General features: G+C 60.8%; 1 protein-coding gene across 26 annotated transcripts in view; it reads right to left on the bottom strand.

Moving 5' to 3' along the window:
* MBNL1 (muscleblind like splicing regulator 1) overlaps positions 1–17845 on the bottom strand; it is a 77646-nt gene that overhangs the window by 34311 nt on the left and 25490 nt on the right. The window contains exon 1 of one of the 26 annotated variants that reach the window (XM_080604752.1): positions 5773–5935. The exons of 24 other annotated variants lie outside the window; for them this stretch is intronic. The gene's annotated coding sequence lies outside the window, so the exon portion shown is untranslated. Of the gene's footprint in view, positions 1–5772; positions 5936–17845 lie in introns of those variants that run through there. One more of the 26 variants, XM_080604758.1, reaches the window with a different exon arrangement.

Below are 17845 nucleotides of genomic sequence, written 5' to 3'. Positions count from 1 at the left end.
CTGAGGCGCCGCTACCACCAACAGGGCGCAGCTGCACACCGCCAGGCTTCCTTCTAAACGGGAGCGACTCGGTAACCAGCTCACAATACATCCGCTGCGAAACCAAGAACACGCTTTACAAACATCTAAAATATTTTCGGAACGCTTCGCTTTAATTACGCAAGCGCCCGATTTCCCCCTTCGAGCTCTGCATCTCATTGGCAGCACACCGCTCCGGCGGCTCTCCGCCACGCGGTAGCTGCGCTCACAGCTGCGCCGCCTGCACTCCCACTTCTGCAAAGCGCCCGGCTTTTAATCACAGCAATTTGAAGGCGGTTCTTCAGATAATTCTGTGCAACTGTCCAAATCCTAACTTCCTGGCGCTGGAAAACGTCGAGAGTGGCCCTGTGCCGCAGCGCAGCTTCGCCAGCCGGCCCCAGGAGCGGCAGTCTCAGAGCAAACGCCACGAGCCCTGACTGGCGCCCGCCCGCGCCCGCAGCAGCACCCAGGTGCCAGGAGGCTGCTGGCCTGAGCGTGGGGCACCCCCCAGCTACGTGGCAGAGGCACCCGCAGGGACCGGCACCTCCTCTCCTCCCACCTCGCTGCCCGAGTCGTCCCTGCTGCGACTCCGGCACTCTGCTGCTGCCCGCGGCGGGGAAGAGAAGCGGAAAGTGGCTGTTACAGGTCGGGGTGCAAACACTTGAGGCAGCGGAAGGTTAAGTTTGTAAAAGCATTTTTCAACGGGCAAAATTAACGCGGGAAACTGAGCAGAAGCCGTTGAATTGTCAGTAACGGAACGGTATCCAGAGCTACCCTGCGTTACGCCTTGCCACGACTGCTGAAACATGTACGCATTTTTCAAGGCACAAACCTGCAGAGCACTGTAGAGCTGAGAGCCCGATTCACAAGGCAAAGACGGACCCCAGGAGCTGGGAGCAGGCTGTTACAACGCCCAAACGAGACGCGGCGTGGAGCTGCGTTCGGGAAGGGACGCGTGAACGCGGGTGCCTGCAGACCAGGCAGGAAGATGCTGAAAGGGGAGGTGGAAGGAGCAGGCTCCTGTTTGGCCTCCACATGGCGTGGTTCACGTTTGTGACATCTGAGCAACGCAGCAGGCAGAGAGAAGGGCTTTTCCCGCTCTCCCCCCCGCAGGCATTCCCCGCAGCACTGTGCTGTGCGTGCCTGAGATCCGCCAGGGCCCGTCCCCTCCGTCACCGCGAGGCTCGTTCTGCATCTGCTCGCCCTGGGAAAAGCGACCCCTGGGAACCCTGACGCAGCGCTACCGCCACGACGCGCGGCGTGTCAGGCGTTGGCAGCGTCTCATCTCTCCCGCACACACTGGGCCCCGGCGGGGCGAGCCTGGAGCGTGCAGGGCGCAGGCGGCAGCCCCCGAGCCCCCAGCCGCCGGCTGCCAAAGGCTCGGAGAAACGAGGCCGCAGACTGCAGCGCTCCGCTCTGCCTGGGGCACTCCACACGGCATCCTGTCCGTTACGGGTAAGGTCACTGCTGAGTAACACCAGACCTAACGTCACGGCCACGCACCGGGCTCCGTGCAGCTCTCCGGCAGCCCCGCGGTACCCCCGGGGGTCAGGGACCGGCAGGAGCTCTGCCTGCTCTGTGCTGCAGAGGCTGACGTCAGCGCAGGGTGAGACCCGGGGCCGAGTGCCCCACGTCGCGGCAGCGCTGGAAATCACCGCTGGAAGCACGGCCTGAGGACGCCACCACACCCACAGGGCATTACGGACCCGGTCTGCACAACAATCGTAAGATCCTCTTCTTTTGCCCCGCAGATTGAGTATTTTAAAGCCTCGCTATCCCGTTTGTAGTGTTCTTCCTTTCTCTTATCAGCACAGTACCCAGACAGATTGTTTTAAATACAAATGGAATAAGTTTGTCAAGCAAGTAGTTTACTGATGGAAAAATAACGAATTTGGGTTGACTGAAACCATTCCTAAATTATATTCAAAATCACCTAACAGTATCGGCGAGGGAAACAGCTGTCAATAGAGCAACTCATTGAACTAAAATTGAATGGCAAATGCCAACTGAAACACGGAAAATGACTAATTTCAAGGTATCAGTTAGCTCTGCAATTCAGCTCTGCACAAGCGAGACGAAACTTCCCAGCTTTGCATTTCAGGCACGAAGTGGAGAGCCCAGTCAGGGCCTTCCCCTGCGACCTGCCCCATGGCCCAGCCACGGGCAGTGGTGGTGCCGCTGCGGTGCCACCCCACCACCCCGTCCCCAGCACCACCTGCGTCGCAGCCCCGCTCCTGCGCCTCTGGACCTTCAGCTGCTGCTCCCAGCAAAATCTCTTTCAAGCAAATTCAGGTGTAAGAGGTGCCGGGCCAGCTCCACGTCCACATTGGCGCCGGCCGCCCCGTCGCTGCGCGCCCCTGCTCCGAGCCGGCCAAGTCGCAAGCGGGCGGCTGTGCCAGGGGTCGGCTGGGGGGTGGACGTACCCGACCCGTGCCTCCCGAGCTCTCGCTGCATTTGGGCACAGGACCTGCTCTAACACCACTTTCAGACAAGGGGGGCCACTCACCTTGGCCCAATCAAAGGAGAGCTGAGTTCTGCGGGTGCAGCCAGCCCCAGATCTGGCCAGGGACTGGGGAAGACGCAGGCCTGCAGAGCCTTGTAGGAGACACTCAACACTTGGCAAGACTTATCTGCGTCAGTCCTGCTGGACTCCCTCATTTGGAAAGGATCCCACTGGGCACAGGCTGCTTCCAGCTGATTTTGGCACCTGGCAGCTCCGCCGAAAAATTGTCTGATGTTCCAGTCAAATATCGAAAACTGGTACTCAGGCTCTGAAGACCTCTCCCCCTCAAGCGGCCATCTCCACCGCTAAAGAGGCAGCTGACGTCCCTGCTGGGAGGACCGACCGTTCTCCTTGTGCGCAGGAGATGATTTAGCACGCAGCGCCAGAGGAGCTGACGGGCACGTTAACCTGCGCGTCACAGCAGGGCTCTGCCTGCAGCACTGCGGTGCCGGCGCTGCGACGCGGACCGGCCTTGCGTTACCTCTCGCTGTACGGCAGCACACCGCCGCTTGCTCCTCCCAGCCCTGCTCGCCACGTCCTCGTCCCTCTGAGGTCGGAGGCAGCTCCGTCACCACCTCCAGCGCGGCCGGGACACAACCCCAATTTCCGTGAGGGCCTGGGACGCGCCTGGCCGCCGCAGCCCGTTTGGTGATGGCCGAGCTCCTTCGGCGCCAGCTCTTCTCAACTTCATGAAATCCCTTGTTAGGAAAAAATGTGCCTTATCTAAATTCATCGCTGACGAAAAATGCAGAACCACCAGACCTCCCCGAAGCCCTGTCCCGGCCGGGTCCTCCCAGGCAGCCACCAGCACGCTGCCTCGCCTCTGCCCTGGTCGATGCGGGGCGAGAGGACGGGTTTCTGGGAAAGGACACAGTGAGAAACCTGCCAGGGCCTGAGCTCCTCGGTATCAATACGAAAATTATTTTCAGGTACATAAAACGTTTCCCTGAACTCAAGGTCAGTCGCTCAAATGTGAGCTGTTCTGTGAATCGATACCAAAGCCCAGGGAAATTATTTTGAATGTCTCCCACGGAGCCGTGCTTTGAGACACTGCTTTCGTTTGGATGTGAAAAGCAGAACGGGAACCTGCACCCAGCAAAGGCGAGGCCGGGGCTCTGCTGGACCTCGTACGAGCAACCGAGAGCGGGCTGGTGGCACTGCAGGAAGCGGCTGGAAAAGCGAGCAGTTACTTTCTGTCAGACTGCTTTGGCCACAAAATCACTCACATGCTAAAATCCTCATAAAACGCCTGAAACGAAAAAAATCACTGCCTGTGCGATCCCAGCCACCTTCCTCTGTCCTCACAGCGTGGGTAGCCAGGCACGGGGTGCGGTCCCTGAAATCCCGCCTACACCTCCCAGGCAGCATACGCACCGGGACTCGCGGAGGCAGGCTCGCCGCTGCGACCCCTCTGATGGCTTTGGATCACGGCACCAGCAGCGCCTCGTGTCCCCTTCGGCCACCCGGCGCCGCGGGCGCTGCTCGCTGCAGCGTCGGGAGCTGGCCGGCGCCTGCAGCCCCTCAGCCCCGGCGCGCCTCGCCCCCGCCCCGCAGCGAGACCTCTCTCCCTGAGCTCCACTGCGCTCTGGAGATCACACACACGAGTGAGCTCCCTGTAAAGCAGCAGCGAGCGCGCTTCAAGAAAACGCAAGGAAGGGCTGGCTCTGAGGGCTGTGAGACACACACCTCTCACAGAGGCTTCTCAGATTAAAAATATATGATAAAATAAATGATAAAAATACCACCTACCCCAGCGTAAGGCAGGTGGTGTAAGGCAACCTTCCGTTGCTCTCCACGGAACGGACATTTAAACATATCTGTGCGAGCCCCTCCACCTGCTGCATCCCTGGAGTGCCACGAGCCCCTGTGCCGCCGGCAGCACGTACCTGGGGAGGGCACCGGGCCCGGCACGCAGAGCAAGCGCAGGCGACGCCGCAGACCGCACGCAGGGGCCAACGTCCTTCATCGTGCGCGGGGAGCTAAGGCGCGCGCGGGGCCAGCAGCAGCACAAGGCCAGCCGCAGTTTCTCGCCCGCTCTCCTTGCTGGGCTGTTGGGCATGAAAGGGAGGGAGGTGTTTGGACAGCGGAGGGCTTGCTGGAAAAAAGAGATTACACGTGAAATTTGAAGCACAAGGGACACGCGTTAAGTCGTGCTGTTGGGAGACCTGGAGCCCAGCCCTGCGAAACGCCCCGGGAACGTGCCCACAGAAAGAGGTGCCCCCGCCACAGGCACGGGGAGAGCGACCACGAACCGACGGCAGAGCTCTGGTCAAACCCCCCGGCACTACGGAAAGGGGGCAAGGAATAAAAAAGGAAATAGGAACGGCTGATTTAGATAGGTAGGGCAAGACAGCAAGGAGAAAAAGCACCGCGGGGAGCACACCACGAGGAACGCAGATGAGAACGAAGGGAGAGGGACTCATGAGGAAGACACAAGGCTTTGAAGACGAAGGCGAGGACAGGAGGGCGCGTGGGGCTCAGGCTCTGCCCCGCAGTGGCAGGGCCACCAGCTCCGCTCCCGCAGCCCTCCAGCGTGGGCAGGAACCCAGGCGGCAGCGGTGGTTACCGGGGATCGCTCCGCGTGTCCGGCCACGGCCACGGCCCCGCCGGACTCCCTGGGCCAGCCCCGTCCTGCCCCTGCGCCACATCCCGGAGAGGCACCGGGGAACCTCTGCCAGGCCTTCTCCCTCCTGCCTCCCCCTGCCCAGCACCTACACAGAGGGAGCGGGGCCCCACCTTCCCCCCGCACGGCCCACCGCCACCGAAAGGCGCCCGAAGCCCCGACCTCCCCTGCAGGCGGCGAGGCACACGCAGCCAGGCACGGCCCCGGCAGCTCCCCACCTCTCGTTCCCTGCAACCCGCGCTGCGATGCCTCGCGGATGCGGATCGGAAGTGGTGGGGCTGGGACGTGGAAACGGGGCGTTCACGCGGGGAAAGCGACGCCAGGGTGCTCTGGAGGGCAGCGGGACAAGAGCTGCCGGGAAGGGATGCAGGAGAGGTGCAGACAGCTCCCGTGCCAGACCTGAGAGCGCACCACAAGCGGGAAGGAGAACAGGTCACCGCTGGTGGGCATCAGGAGCTTCACAGCAGGCACCCAGCAACGCCCAGAGCCTGCCCCAGCCCCGCTCTCGGGGCCGGCCGCCCCCAGGGAGCTGTGTGGGGCTCGCGCTGCCCCACTCCCCCGCAGCCGGCCCCGAGCAGCGCTCGTCAAACCCTCGCCTCCAGCACCCGCTCGCCACCCCGGTCCTTACCTCCGGCAGCGAGCAGACGCCTTCCTCTTGCTCTGGCACAGACGCAGGAGACGGGCACGGTTCGGGTCCGCCCCCGAGGAGCTGCAAAGGGGGCCGCAGCGCCCGCACGAGCTGGGGCAGGCGGGCGGCAGCCCCTCCAGCGCCAGCCAAAGCAGCCGGGGCAGCTCCCGGCGCGGCTGCGGGCGACAAGGGGGCTCGCCCGGACACCCCCCGGCACGAAGCAGCGCTTCCCTCCGGACCCGCAGCCGCTCAGCCCCCTGCTCGGCCCCACCAGCCGCGGTAGCTGCGTGCGCCCGCGGGAACCCGAGCGCTCGGCAACGGACGTGGCGCGGACGGGCCCTTCTCCAGCCACGGCAACCTCACGTGCAGCGCAAGTGGTTTATCTGCGTACGTGACACGGGGCACAGCTAAGCTAAAATACGGGCCTGCTACAGGCAGCTGTGGCTCCCTGGAAGCCTTGCCGTCTCCTGTAAATGAGAATCTGGGGAATGGGACAGGGAGAAAGTGTACAGAAAATGAGGAGTGCCTTGGTTTGTGGCATTGCTCATTGCCACAGAAACTACGGAACTGACATGGGAAAGAACGCATCCCGAATTAGCGTGTTAATAACATACAGAACTCAGCACACCCAGCTAAAACCTCGCCCGTGCTCGGTCAGGCCTCCTGTACTCTGCAGGTCACACGTTTTACTCCTGGGCGAGAGGAACTATTTCACGTTCCGTTATTTCCGTGCCCCGTCCCCGCTGGGCGCCGCTCGCTACCTGCCGGCTGCCCCCGCTCGCTTTCAGGAGAGGTCTCGCTGCAGAGAGGCGCAGCGCCGCCCTGCCCCAGCAGCACACTCCCCGCAGCGCGCTGCCCGCCGGGGGGGTCCGGCCGCGTGACAGGGCCGGCAGCACCGCGAGCACCACCCAAATTCGCCTTTGCTGACCAGGCCGTGCGGCGGGAGGCAGCCGGCCCCGCACCTCGGCTCCCGAGGCCTGTGGCCCCGCCGGGCCCCCACGGTTGCGCACACCGGGGGCACGGGGCGAGCCCCAAGTGGCTGAGCACAGCAAGGCCCTGAGTCACCGACGCGTGGTCACCCCCCCCAGACAAAAATAGCTTGTTTACGGCTCCTCCGTGTTATTTTTACGCGCGGGCAGCGCCGGGTGCCCGTGGTGGCTTGGTGCCGCTGCCCTGCTCGCGGCGGCTCCCTGCAGAGCCCCCAGCCCCGCTCCCCACAGCCGCCCCAGGCCGCCTCGCTCTGAACGCGCACGCAGTGCCCGAGCTGCCCCGTGGATCTCCGGGGAGGCACCTGCGAGCCAGAGCTGCTTCTGGGTTTTGTAACGCCTGTAAAGGGGTTCTCTACAGCACAGAGCTGGCGTCGCGTGAAAAGCGCCGACCATCAGTACCACAGGGACGGGCGAGAAGGCCCTGGCACAACACCCCCTGAGCAGCAGGGACGCTGCCGGAGTCCCACAAGCAGGGCAAAGCCCCTCGCCCCCACAGGACGGGGCTACGTGAGCGATACCCAGCAGAGAACCGCCCGCCCGGCCAGCCCTGCAGCAGCACCGGCCCCCCCGGGACAACGGCACCGGCACCGGCCGCGGGCGTACGCAGCGCTGCTGCCTCAGACGGAGAGCTACAGCCCGGCCCTCGCTCCCGCAGGCCGGAAGGTGATTTCTTCCTAGGCACTCTCACAGCTCACAGCACGCTCATGAAGTAACTTAACGCTCTCCTGAGCTTGCCGTGTCTCTGTAAGCGCGGGTTTGGGCGGGTCTGAGCTCAGCAGAGCGCACAGGAACGCCCGCACAGCCTGCTAGCGGCAAGGGCACGAGGGAGGCGGTGTGGCAACGGCCGAGGAAGCTGCCGGCCGGTGAATGTTGCTCAACGAGAGACGGGTACTGGGGAAACCCTGACGGCGTGGAACAACAGGAAGCTTAGTCACCCCTGGGCGCCCAGAGCCAGCCCGCGCCGGGGCCCGCAGGAGCCGGCCGAGCCCCGCGGGGCAGCGCAGCGCCGGCCTTGGCAGAGCCGCGAGCAGGCAGAGCCCCGAGCGCCTCCCGCCGTGCCGCGGGCACCCCGCGGTGCTCCGGGACCGGAGCGGCGCGGGGCGGGCAGGCGGCAGGGCCTCGCACCCGAGTGTAACCGCGGGACTCACCCAGGCTGCAAACCGTCCTGCTGCTGTACTGACAACACATCTCCGAGGGCTGCGAGCAGCACGCGAGTCACGCTGGAAGGGCATTTTGCAGAAGCTTCAGAAGAGGGGGAAAACACTGAAGAGAGGAGTAGGTTACCCTGCCGATCATCTCCCACACCGAAAGTACTCGTTGCGACACAAAGTACGGTGTGCGGGGCTCTCCGACGAGGGGACAACAGCACCAGGCGTTAGCGAGGGACAATGCTAGAGAAATGCACGTTCGGTATTCTGCCACAGAACCTAGAGGGGCCTGCACGCACAGCAGAAAGGGAAGGGAAGTTTAAAATAATCAGACAGCAGATAAAGAAAGCAGCCAGACCAAGGCAGAAGGAAGACACGCTAGATGAATAGTTTTTTATGGCATAGGCATAGGAAGAAACAGACACAACGAGCACATGGTTAAACAGCAGAGAAAAGACTTAACCAAGGTCACAGTTTAAAATTTACCGCACTGATCTCCCTGCATGCGATTCAGATTTCAGCGGCAGACCAAGAGAACCAGTGACAGTGCCATACTGCTAACGCGAGGATCGGGGGAGTTACAAGTCCTTAAGAAAAGAAACCCTTTGCGCAGGCAAGGGCAGCAAACGAGCAGCGTGGTGGGCAAATACAGGCCGACACGTCGGGGTTATTTTAACCAGCAAACGTGTCCGAAAGCTTCTAAGCAACCGGGGGCCTTGCGGTCCCTGCAGCGAACCAGGCTGTGGCAAAGCCAAGCGGCGGCTGCAGCGCCGGGCAGGTACAAAAGGTCTTGCCACACGGTTGGTAGGAAAGCCTTTAAAAAGGAACTCTTCCAAGGGAAGTATTGGGGAAAAAGGCACTGAGAGCTCAAAAAAGCTTATGAAATACACGACAATTATGTAAGAGGAGCAGAGGAGAGACGTAAACAGCAAAAGGCGCTTTTCAGTATGTGTGAGGTCTTACAGCACACCTGGGCTTTGAAAGAAGACAGACGTGAGGCTGAACGTGCCCTCGCTGCCCTGCGCGGGCTGTTGAACAGCGACGGTCAATGGCTCCGAATTGGTGGAAAAGCAGGCGGCAAGATTTGTTTTTCTGAAGTTAGAGAGTCACAAAATCTGCCAAAATGGTGCTGTGTGCTCAGAAGTCCCTCTAACTGCTTACTTTACCAGGGGCGCTGACAGTCAAACCGTCCCGGTCCCGCAGCAGCACGGCCGAGGTTCCAGCCCGGGCGCCCCCAGCGTGCTGCGGCTGGCAGGGCGCCGAGCCTGGCCGGCAGAGCGACGGGCAGCGGCCGGACAGGAGGGACACGGCCTTAAGGAGCACGGCACAGCCCAGGCGCCCTTCAAAATAACTGCTGCAGACCGAGGGGGGGTTCCGGACACCCACGAGGAAACGCAACCTTGCCCTGCGCTCTGCAACAAGCAGCCGGCGACGCGCACCAGGCGCTCGGAGATCCCCAGCGAGAGCAGACAGCTCCGAAAGGCAGAGCCGGCGGCAGAGCAGCCAGCCTGCCCCACGGGCAGGGCGCGAGGCGGCGTCCGGGTGCCGCTGCGGCGGCTCCGTGCAGCCCCGAGCCCCCGGCGGGGCGGTGCGAAGGGCCGGGCGCTGCCGGCAGCTCCGCTCCCAGCACCCCGCTCTCCGGCTCGGGTGCGCGCGTTTGGCGCTGGCAATCTCTCTGGAGGAAGTGGCATTTGCTAATGGCAGTTTAAGTTCGTTATTAAGACATTTCAGCAGTTCCATTACCTCTCCCTTATGCACAAGAGAGCAAACAAGCCGAGCAGATAACATCTGCAGAGCACAAACACACGTCTCCGACCTGGAGACTCGAGCTGCTCTCACTTGAAGCGAGAGCCACATAGCTGGTGGGGAAACGAAAATTTTTCCATGTGTGGGAGCCTTCTGAAGTAAAGAACCAAACAGTAAATTCAGAAGGACGGCCAGCGCATCGTCTCCTTTGAGGAGCCAATTTTCCCCAAGTTCAGCACGAGCGAGGCCACAGCACAGTCACGGAGGTGAAAGCATCGGCCTCCTCCTCCTCCTCCTCCCCCCGTCCCTCCAGGGACGCAAGCGAGACCATGGAGCGAGGCGGTGACCGCAGGCGCCCCGCCGTGCTCCTGCCGTGCTCCTGGGCGCTGCCAGCAGCCCTGGCCCTGCAGCAGGCCCCAGGGAGCTCCCGGCCCTGCCCGGGGCTCAGCGCCCTGCGCTGCTGCCTGCCCTGACTTCTGCCCGGCACTTCCCGGCTCCTGGGGGCTAAGAACGCTTTTCAGCGAAGTTAAGGGCAAGGTGAACGGAATAATTCCTCAGAGGATCCAAACAAAACGTAGGGAGTCACTTGGTAACGTTTAATTAACGGTCACTTGAACGGAGCAGAGAGAAGAGTGCGAACAACCGGCAGCTCAGCAGCAGGACGGCGCTGGACGGCTGCCCTTTAGCTGCGCCCCGGACGCCAGGGACATCCAGCAGCGCTTACCAAGGCTTACGGATTAAACGCGGGGGTATTTTTAGCAACTGATATTTTCTCAATTTGTATAAGCACAAAGCAGAGTTTGTCAACTCACAAAAGGCCCTTCCAGCCACTGGAGTGACCCTGCAGGCTCCTTTTTACACACAAACCCAAAGGCACGACAGGAACGCCGCGCTCTGACCAGACCTGCAGAAGCCACCGGCAGCAATCGCTGGAATCATCCACAGCGAGGCAAGGGGACAAAACCCTTGGTTTGATGGGTGACACTGGCGGCAGCGGTACGGCAGGACCGGATTATCCCGGAGGTCTCCTCCGCCCTCAGTGACTCCAGGAGCACTGCTGCTGCCCGACGGGAGGTGCTCCCGGCGGCTGGGGGCGGCCGCACCCGGGGGTGCAGGCAGGCTCACCGCGCACCCTGCCGCCACCCTGCCGGCTGGAGGGAGCTCACAGGAGGCAGTGGCAGCCTCAAAACGATGAAAACATTCTTTTTGGTTTTTAATATCAAGAACAAACCATCAACACCCTGCCAAAACGCATGCAGCAGCAGTGCCTGCCCACACGCGCAATCCAAGGAAAGCCACCGCAAACAACAGCTTCACCGGAACGCATCCACACGCGGGCAGGGAAAAAGGCCGGGAAAGGAACGTTTCGGTTCTAGAAAGTTTCTGGAATCAGTGGTGGATAAAGTAGAAAATTGAGAAAGTCATTTTGACAGCTTAATTTACATTATAAAGATTAATTTTTAAAAATTGTCACGTGAAATAAATTAGATTAATGGCAAGTTAGCTATTTTTCAAATCGCTGCACTTAATAAGGGAGAGGAACACAAAAAAAATCAAAATTAAATTACTTGCAGGGGTGTTTTCCCCCCCCCGCTCCCCCTGGACACCAGCACGTACACGCACGCACCTCAGAGCAGTCTGAGAGCCGCTCTGCCCACATGTCGCCATCCTCTCAAGTCAGTGGCAACCAACGCCACGGGTCTGCGTTGCTTCAGTACGCGTGTACAGGACAGACAGGGTGTATGCTGCGCACCCATGGACACAGCGTGCGGGTGACAGGAATGGGATACGGTGCGCATCACACATTTATAGGCACAGTGCGGGGTGAAACGCTTAGGTCACAGCTTTATAGCAAACAACTTCGGCGTACACTGCAGTCATTTTTTCATTGCCTCATCACTTAGGCAGCACCACCTAAACCCACCAGAAACACGTAAGGGGTACGTGCGTGATAGCTGTAAGAGGCGCTACGAGAAACTTCAGGCAAGGGCCTGAACTACGGAAAGGCGGGCCCTGCCTCCCTTTGGATTTTCAGTGCCGTACCTAGCTAAGCCAAATGGGAAGCGTCCAGCAAGGCACAACCAGCTGCACTTTCCCCCACACCAGTACTCAAAAACCCACCAGTGTGTGTCAGCCCCCTCCTCACGCAGGTGAAGCCACAGCAGTAACCCTGCCTGCCCCCCGCTACAAACACGGCCTTGCACGGAGCTGGCAGGAGCCGAGAACAAACGCACGTCCTCAAGCCGTTTGAGCCCTTCTGTGCTGCGTGGGACCAGCGAGCTCCTGAACATTCCCTTCTCGGTCTCGGTTTACTCCTCCTTTCCCTCCCCGTCTGCCTGCTCACCCCGTTCAGCCGCTTCTCCTCCAGCATCTGTCGGGCTGTGCAGCAGCATCGGGTTTCCTCTGAGCTCGTGTCGTGCTTTTAATCTTTTACGTCTCCCTCGCCTCCCTTTAATTCCTTTCTCTTGCTTTGCCCTTTTTTCCAGCTGGAGATTTAAGCACCTTTTTACCCACTTTCCTGCTGCCGGTGCAAGCACCGCCACGGCCAGCACGTCGCGTGGTGCAGCTGCTCCAAAGCCCCTTTCCCCGCTGCTCGGCGCAGCCAGCACAGCAGGAGCAGGCACGCAGCCCTGCCGCCACCATGCTCGCCCTTTGCCTGGGCTCCGCGCGCTCCCGCCACACGAGGAGCTCCCAGCAGAGCCAGAGGTCCCCTGAGCCCCCCCAGGCTGCCCTGCCCTGACCCGCAGCCACTTCACCGATGTAAGGAGGGAACTCAGGGGTGTTGTAGGGCCACGCGGGCAGCCGGCTGTGCAAGATGAGGGTGCTCCAGCTCCCCACCCGAGGCACGCGGCTAGAAACCTGCCGGGCTCCTGCGACGCAGAAACCTCCCCATTTAACCTTCAAAAATTTCCTCCGGGAAACCTTTAAAATTTCCTCTGGGAAGGCGAGCACCGAGGCCTCCCGCCAGCCCCTGCCCCGCGGAGGTGCCGCCCCGCGCCCCGTCCCACAGCGCCCTCAGCACGTCGCCACAGCCGCCCTACGGGTACGCACAGCTCAGCCCGGACGCGGTCCCCTCCGCCTCGGTGGAGTCACGCCGACAAGAGGCAAACGGCTCTGCTCCCCTGACAACCGCCCCGTTCCACGCGGCGCCCTCTTCCCTCGGCCTCTTCGCGGCACCCCACGGGCCGGAGGTGCTCCCGAGGCGCGGACGGGACGCCGGCCCCACTGCTACGGCAGCCGCGCTCCGCAGCAGCGCAGGGCAGGCTTCCTTCCCATCGCCAGGGCCTCCCCAGCGGGGCAGCACGAGTGTGCCCAGCATCCCCGCTCCGAACGGCGAGCCAACTTCTCAGGATCTCCAGCGCCGAGAGCAGTTGAGCGCACAGCAGGCTGCTTAGCTCAGCCCCGTTATCAGTCCGGAAGTTTGTGCAGTGACTGCGACATGAAAAATGACAGCTGAGACACTCCGTTCATCGCACCGCTCTGCCCGGCACGTCCGGGTGTGCCCCCACCTGCCCTGCACGCGGCTTGCACGGCTGCGAGAGCTGGCACCGGCTGCCGCCGCGCCCCCCGCGGGCAGATTCACGCGCACAAGTCCGGCCTCTCGCTCCTAAGGCTGCCAGCAGGCAGGTAGCCCCGCTGGCACTGCGCGGACACGGCCTGGCGCCCCACGCCCCCCAGCAGCTCGGAAGACCTCCCTCTGCCTTGCTCCAAGCAGCGCGGCACAACGCCTGGCACAGCACGGTGCACGAGAAAACCAGGAGGGGATTACAGAGGTGTCCTGCTAACCGCCCCCAAAACAACGCCGTCTCTCTCGCTGAGCGGGGTTTTTGGCACTGGCAGGACCGGGCAGGGGGGCAGCGGGTGAGCCACCGTGCTGCTGGCCCGTCCTGCAGAGCAGGCTCAGGCTGCAGAGGCTGCTCCTCGCCCTGAAGCGACGCGCAGATTTCTAAGAAACACGCGGGTACTATTTCCTACACGGCATCCAGTCGGGCGAATAGCACCACGCAGCCCCAGCGAACAAACATTAGCTTCTCCAAAGTCAAAAACCAGATGTGATCATTCAGTCCTGAATGTAATTTGTTGCTTCCAACAAATTTAAGAGTGAGCCTTGGCAACAAGGCGTCTGTATTTAGAAAAACCGAGAAACGGAGACTTGGGGTCATCCCAAAAAGGACAGAGGCCTCGCAGACGGCTTCTGATCGCTCAGTCGAAGGCTTAGGACAAATGACTGAATACTTTTGACATGAGGTTTCTTATTTTATGCCACTGTAAGCTTTCCCTGCAAATTAGTTCCGAAATTTACTCCTCATTTTGAGCGCACACAGCAGAATCCCCGGCCATACACAGCAGAAACCCGCCCTGGTGCCTGCTACGCAGTCTCTAGCAGTTGCAAGTGTTGCAATGCGATGTTTTAATTTTTTTTTTTTAATTTTTTTTTAATTTCTTCCTGCAGGCGCAGAGCTCAAGCTGTAATTTGAACTCCGAACACCTCAGCAAGGCATAACTCTTTTGTTTGAGTACCTGATAAGATTTCGAAATGCCATTTCTGCGCCCCCGGAGGAACACGCGTGGTTTCGACTGTTTGTTTTCTACTGGGCTGTTTGCCGCTCAGCCCCACAACCGCACCACCTCCCCAGCCCGTTTGCCACTTTGCTTCCTCTGCTGGAGCTCAGCCTACCGGCAGGCGTGCACAGGCTGGAGGGGAGAAAAACCCACCCAGCTGCAGCCGATATGGCAAACCAGATCCGACCGAGGAGTCTGAACACTGCTTGCATTGCTCTCCCTTTTCCTTTCCCCGGGTTGCTTTATGAGCTCCCTCGGAACCGCGCGCGTTCCCCCTGCCTCCCACCCGAGCCCAGCCTCACCCCCGCAGGCTGGGTGCTGTTCCTGCCTCGTACTGGAGCGATGCAGCACGCCACAGAGCCAGCTAACGTTCCTACAGCCCCCTGCTAGAACGGTCTCTTACTAATTTTCTGGATTTTTATTCTTGCTTAATTAAAGGTGAAGTAGAGCCAACGATCTGACGTTACCAACGATTCTAATATTGTTAGAGACATACGTTCAGTGATTCTTTTCTTTGCATTGAAATAAGTAAGTGGGGTCCTTTATCCTTATGCAACTGTAACAAAACAGTCAACGACAGGTGCAAAAATCATTCTTGTTTTCTGAAGCAGCGACAAACGAGAGAGATTTAAACAATTAATAACAACATCCCTGAGGTGTCTGCAATCAGGCACTCACCAGGTTCAGCTGTAGTACTAACACATTTATATATGTTTAAGGCTTCTCGATTAGAAGTGAAGTGTCACTACTGAAGAGTTGAGGAGTTTCGTTTTTGAAAAATAACCCCTCCTCCAACAGACAATAAAATACTAACACACTACCACGTACCAGCGGAATAGGTACGGGGCACCAGAGCTCGCGCTGCCCCGCTCAGTAAGCGGACCCGAACTTGGGGCTTTTTCTTAGTTTCCAACACCCAGAGGAACGGGGGTGTTCAGGGCTTCTCCTCTGCCGAAGGAAGAGGAGGAACAGGCTTCTGCATTCCAATGGCGCATCCAACCCAACGTGAAGCAGCAGCCCCAGCGGCAGCGCGAGCCCGAGGGAACGGAAAGGTAGCCAAGCGCCGGCGCGCAGAGCACACGCCAGCTCCCAGGCAGAGAGGGGTGGCTCAGGCCGAGCCGGCAGAGCTCACCGGGGCCGCCGGAGCCACGCGGAGGTCCCTCAGCACGACGCGCCGTGCCCCGCGTCCTGGCAGCGCGCCCCGCAGGAAGCCGGCTGCGTGCACGGGGGAAGCGCCTGCCAGCAGCGGCGCTGGAACAGTCTGAACCCAGATCCCTCCTCTTCCCTCAGTGCTTTTGTAATTTCAAAAACGTACGGCTAGAGGAGGCAGCGGGGCAACCGAAGGGTGCGGCATGCACAGCAACTGCACTCTGCTCGCCTGGGCGTCCTCGGCGCACCCGCAGCCTCCCACAGGCTCTGCCCTTGCCACCCATCTCCCCTTTGTGGAGGCACCTGCCCCTCGGTGCTCAGGAAGCGACAGGTGACTCAGCTATCGGAACATCTGATGCAGTTAACGCAGTTTCAGAAATGAATCCTACTTGGGCATTTTTTTCCAAGAAAAAAAAAAAAGACCGATGTTTCAGTATCATGCTTAAAACAACTTCTGCCGCAAACTGCCGGTTTCCTGACTTAGGAACTCAACAGCTCGCTTTTGCTGTAGACACTTTGACAGACTTTTAGGCATCCAAATTTAGGAAGAAAATCTGATGGAATTTAAACAATGCAGCGCCAGAGCTAAGGCTGGCCGAGCTTTAGCTGACAATTTGAACATGCTGCATAATCATGTGTGTCTTCAAATCCCCCTAAAGTTACCTGCAGGTGAGGTTATCGCGCACACGCTGACGTTGGTTAGCAGCGCCCCGAGTAGCCCCGCGGCGCCCCCGGGCCTGACCCGAGGCGAGGACTCACCGCAGGACGGAGGCTGCTCGGACCGAGGCGGCCCCGACCTCCGGTGCCGCGGCCAGGCCTGTGCCCTCCCGTCAGCGGTCAGCTGCCCGTCCGTCACAGCGAGCCCACAGCGCACGCAGGCGCCCTGGGTGCTAACAAGCGGCGCGCTGCAGAGACCAGCGGCCCTCCCGCGCGGGCACCGCAGCCCTAGCGGCTCCGGACGAGGTGCCCCCCTCGTTCACGGCCTAGGCTGGCGTTTGTAACCCTGGCTTATTTTCCTCTTTTCTTTCTTCCCTGCGAAATGGAAAGAAAAGAGAACGTCCCCAGGCCGAGCGCTCCGCGGGTGCGCCGCGCCGCCACCTAAACATAGGGGGGCACCACCTCCGGCTCACGGGCAGGGGCTCGCGCTCGGGCGCAGCTCCCGGGCGGCAGCGACGTGACAGCAGCTGCGGGCGCTGCGCTCCCCGGGCGCTGCGGCGGGGGCACAGCGGGCCAGGGGCCTGTAAGGAAAATCGCAGCGACTGAATTACCTGCCCTGTGCGCCAGGCACCACGCAGGAGCAGCCATTCAGTTAGCGCCAACACTGCTATCAGGCACATCTACAAGAAGTCGGTTCAGTGTGATGTCAGCTTTCGGGTGCACGGCTGCCTTAGTAAAGGTTTGCCTCTACGCGGAAGCACGGAACAGAGCAAACTGCCTTCACATGTCCCCACCAGAAACCTTCTAGCTTTCGGTAAACGACTCATTGACCTTTAAGAGCGGAGATAAATCTGGCACAACACTTCCCTAAGTTGTTTTTGCATAACATCTCGTGTTTGTGATAGCGCCAGTTACTTTGTTATGCTTTCCCCGCTTGTTTAGCTTAGCGCACACAAAAACCTGCAAAAACCTGAAACATAAACAAAACAACGACCGCCTGGCCGGGACAGGGAGCCTGCGCTGGGACACGGTCAGTTGTCTCCTTGTCGAAGGCACTCTCACACATTAGACAGCTCCTTAACTAAAAGGGTAGCAGCAGGCAGGAAGGAAGGAGGGGGGCAGGCGCTCAGCACCCTGCCCTGGCTCCCGCCCGCTCCCCCGCAGGGACCCGCGGCACAGGGAGCGGGGAGGCAGCCCCCGGGCCCAGCGCAGGCCCCTGGCGTTACCACAGGCACCCACGTACCTGCTGAGCGCTGCGTTTGTTAAACGCCGAGCTGGCCGGGACTCGCTCCCGGCTCCGTTAGCTGCGCTGCCTTCTCGTGGTGACAGAGCCCTCTTCCACAGGGCGTTCTGAAGCCGTGCAACAACGCCGACTATTTCCTACAGCCCTTAGCCACAGGCCTGGCAGCTCCTTACGGAGGTGATAATTACCTCCTTCGTTAATAGGATGGAAACGGAAGGAAGAACCACGCTGACGGGAAGGGCTCCTCCACGCCCTCGGCGCTGGTTTCTGACTGCCTCGGTAACTCCGGGACGCTGCCTTTCAGTGAAGCCCGGCGGTGTCCCGCTGCCGGCGGGGTGCCCGTGGCCGTAACGCTGGTGCCTCAGTTTTGGATGAATCTCCCCTGTGCAGAGCAGCAGCACGGCAGGGCCCGGCTGCACCCCGTGCCCGCAGCTGCCGGCTGCTCTCGTGCCCCCCACGCTGCGCCCGCACCCAGCACCACCAGCGGCCGGCGCGATGCCGCCAGCTCTGCCCCAGGCAGCGCCCGTGCCGTGCCCTCCGCTAACTCCTAGCGCACACCAGCACCGCATCCCCAGGCT

This window comes from Anser brachyrhynchus (assembly GCF_964034855.1).
Source record: "Anser brachyrhynchus genome assembly, chromosome: 9".
Classification (NCBI taxonomy): domain Eukaryota; kingdom Metazoa; phylum Chordata; class Aves; order Anseriformes; family Anatidae; genus Anser; species Anser brachyrhynchus.
The sequence above is the reverse complement of the archived record's forward strand: the minus strand, read 5'-3'. Positions and strand labels throughout refer to the sequence as shown.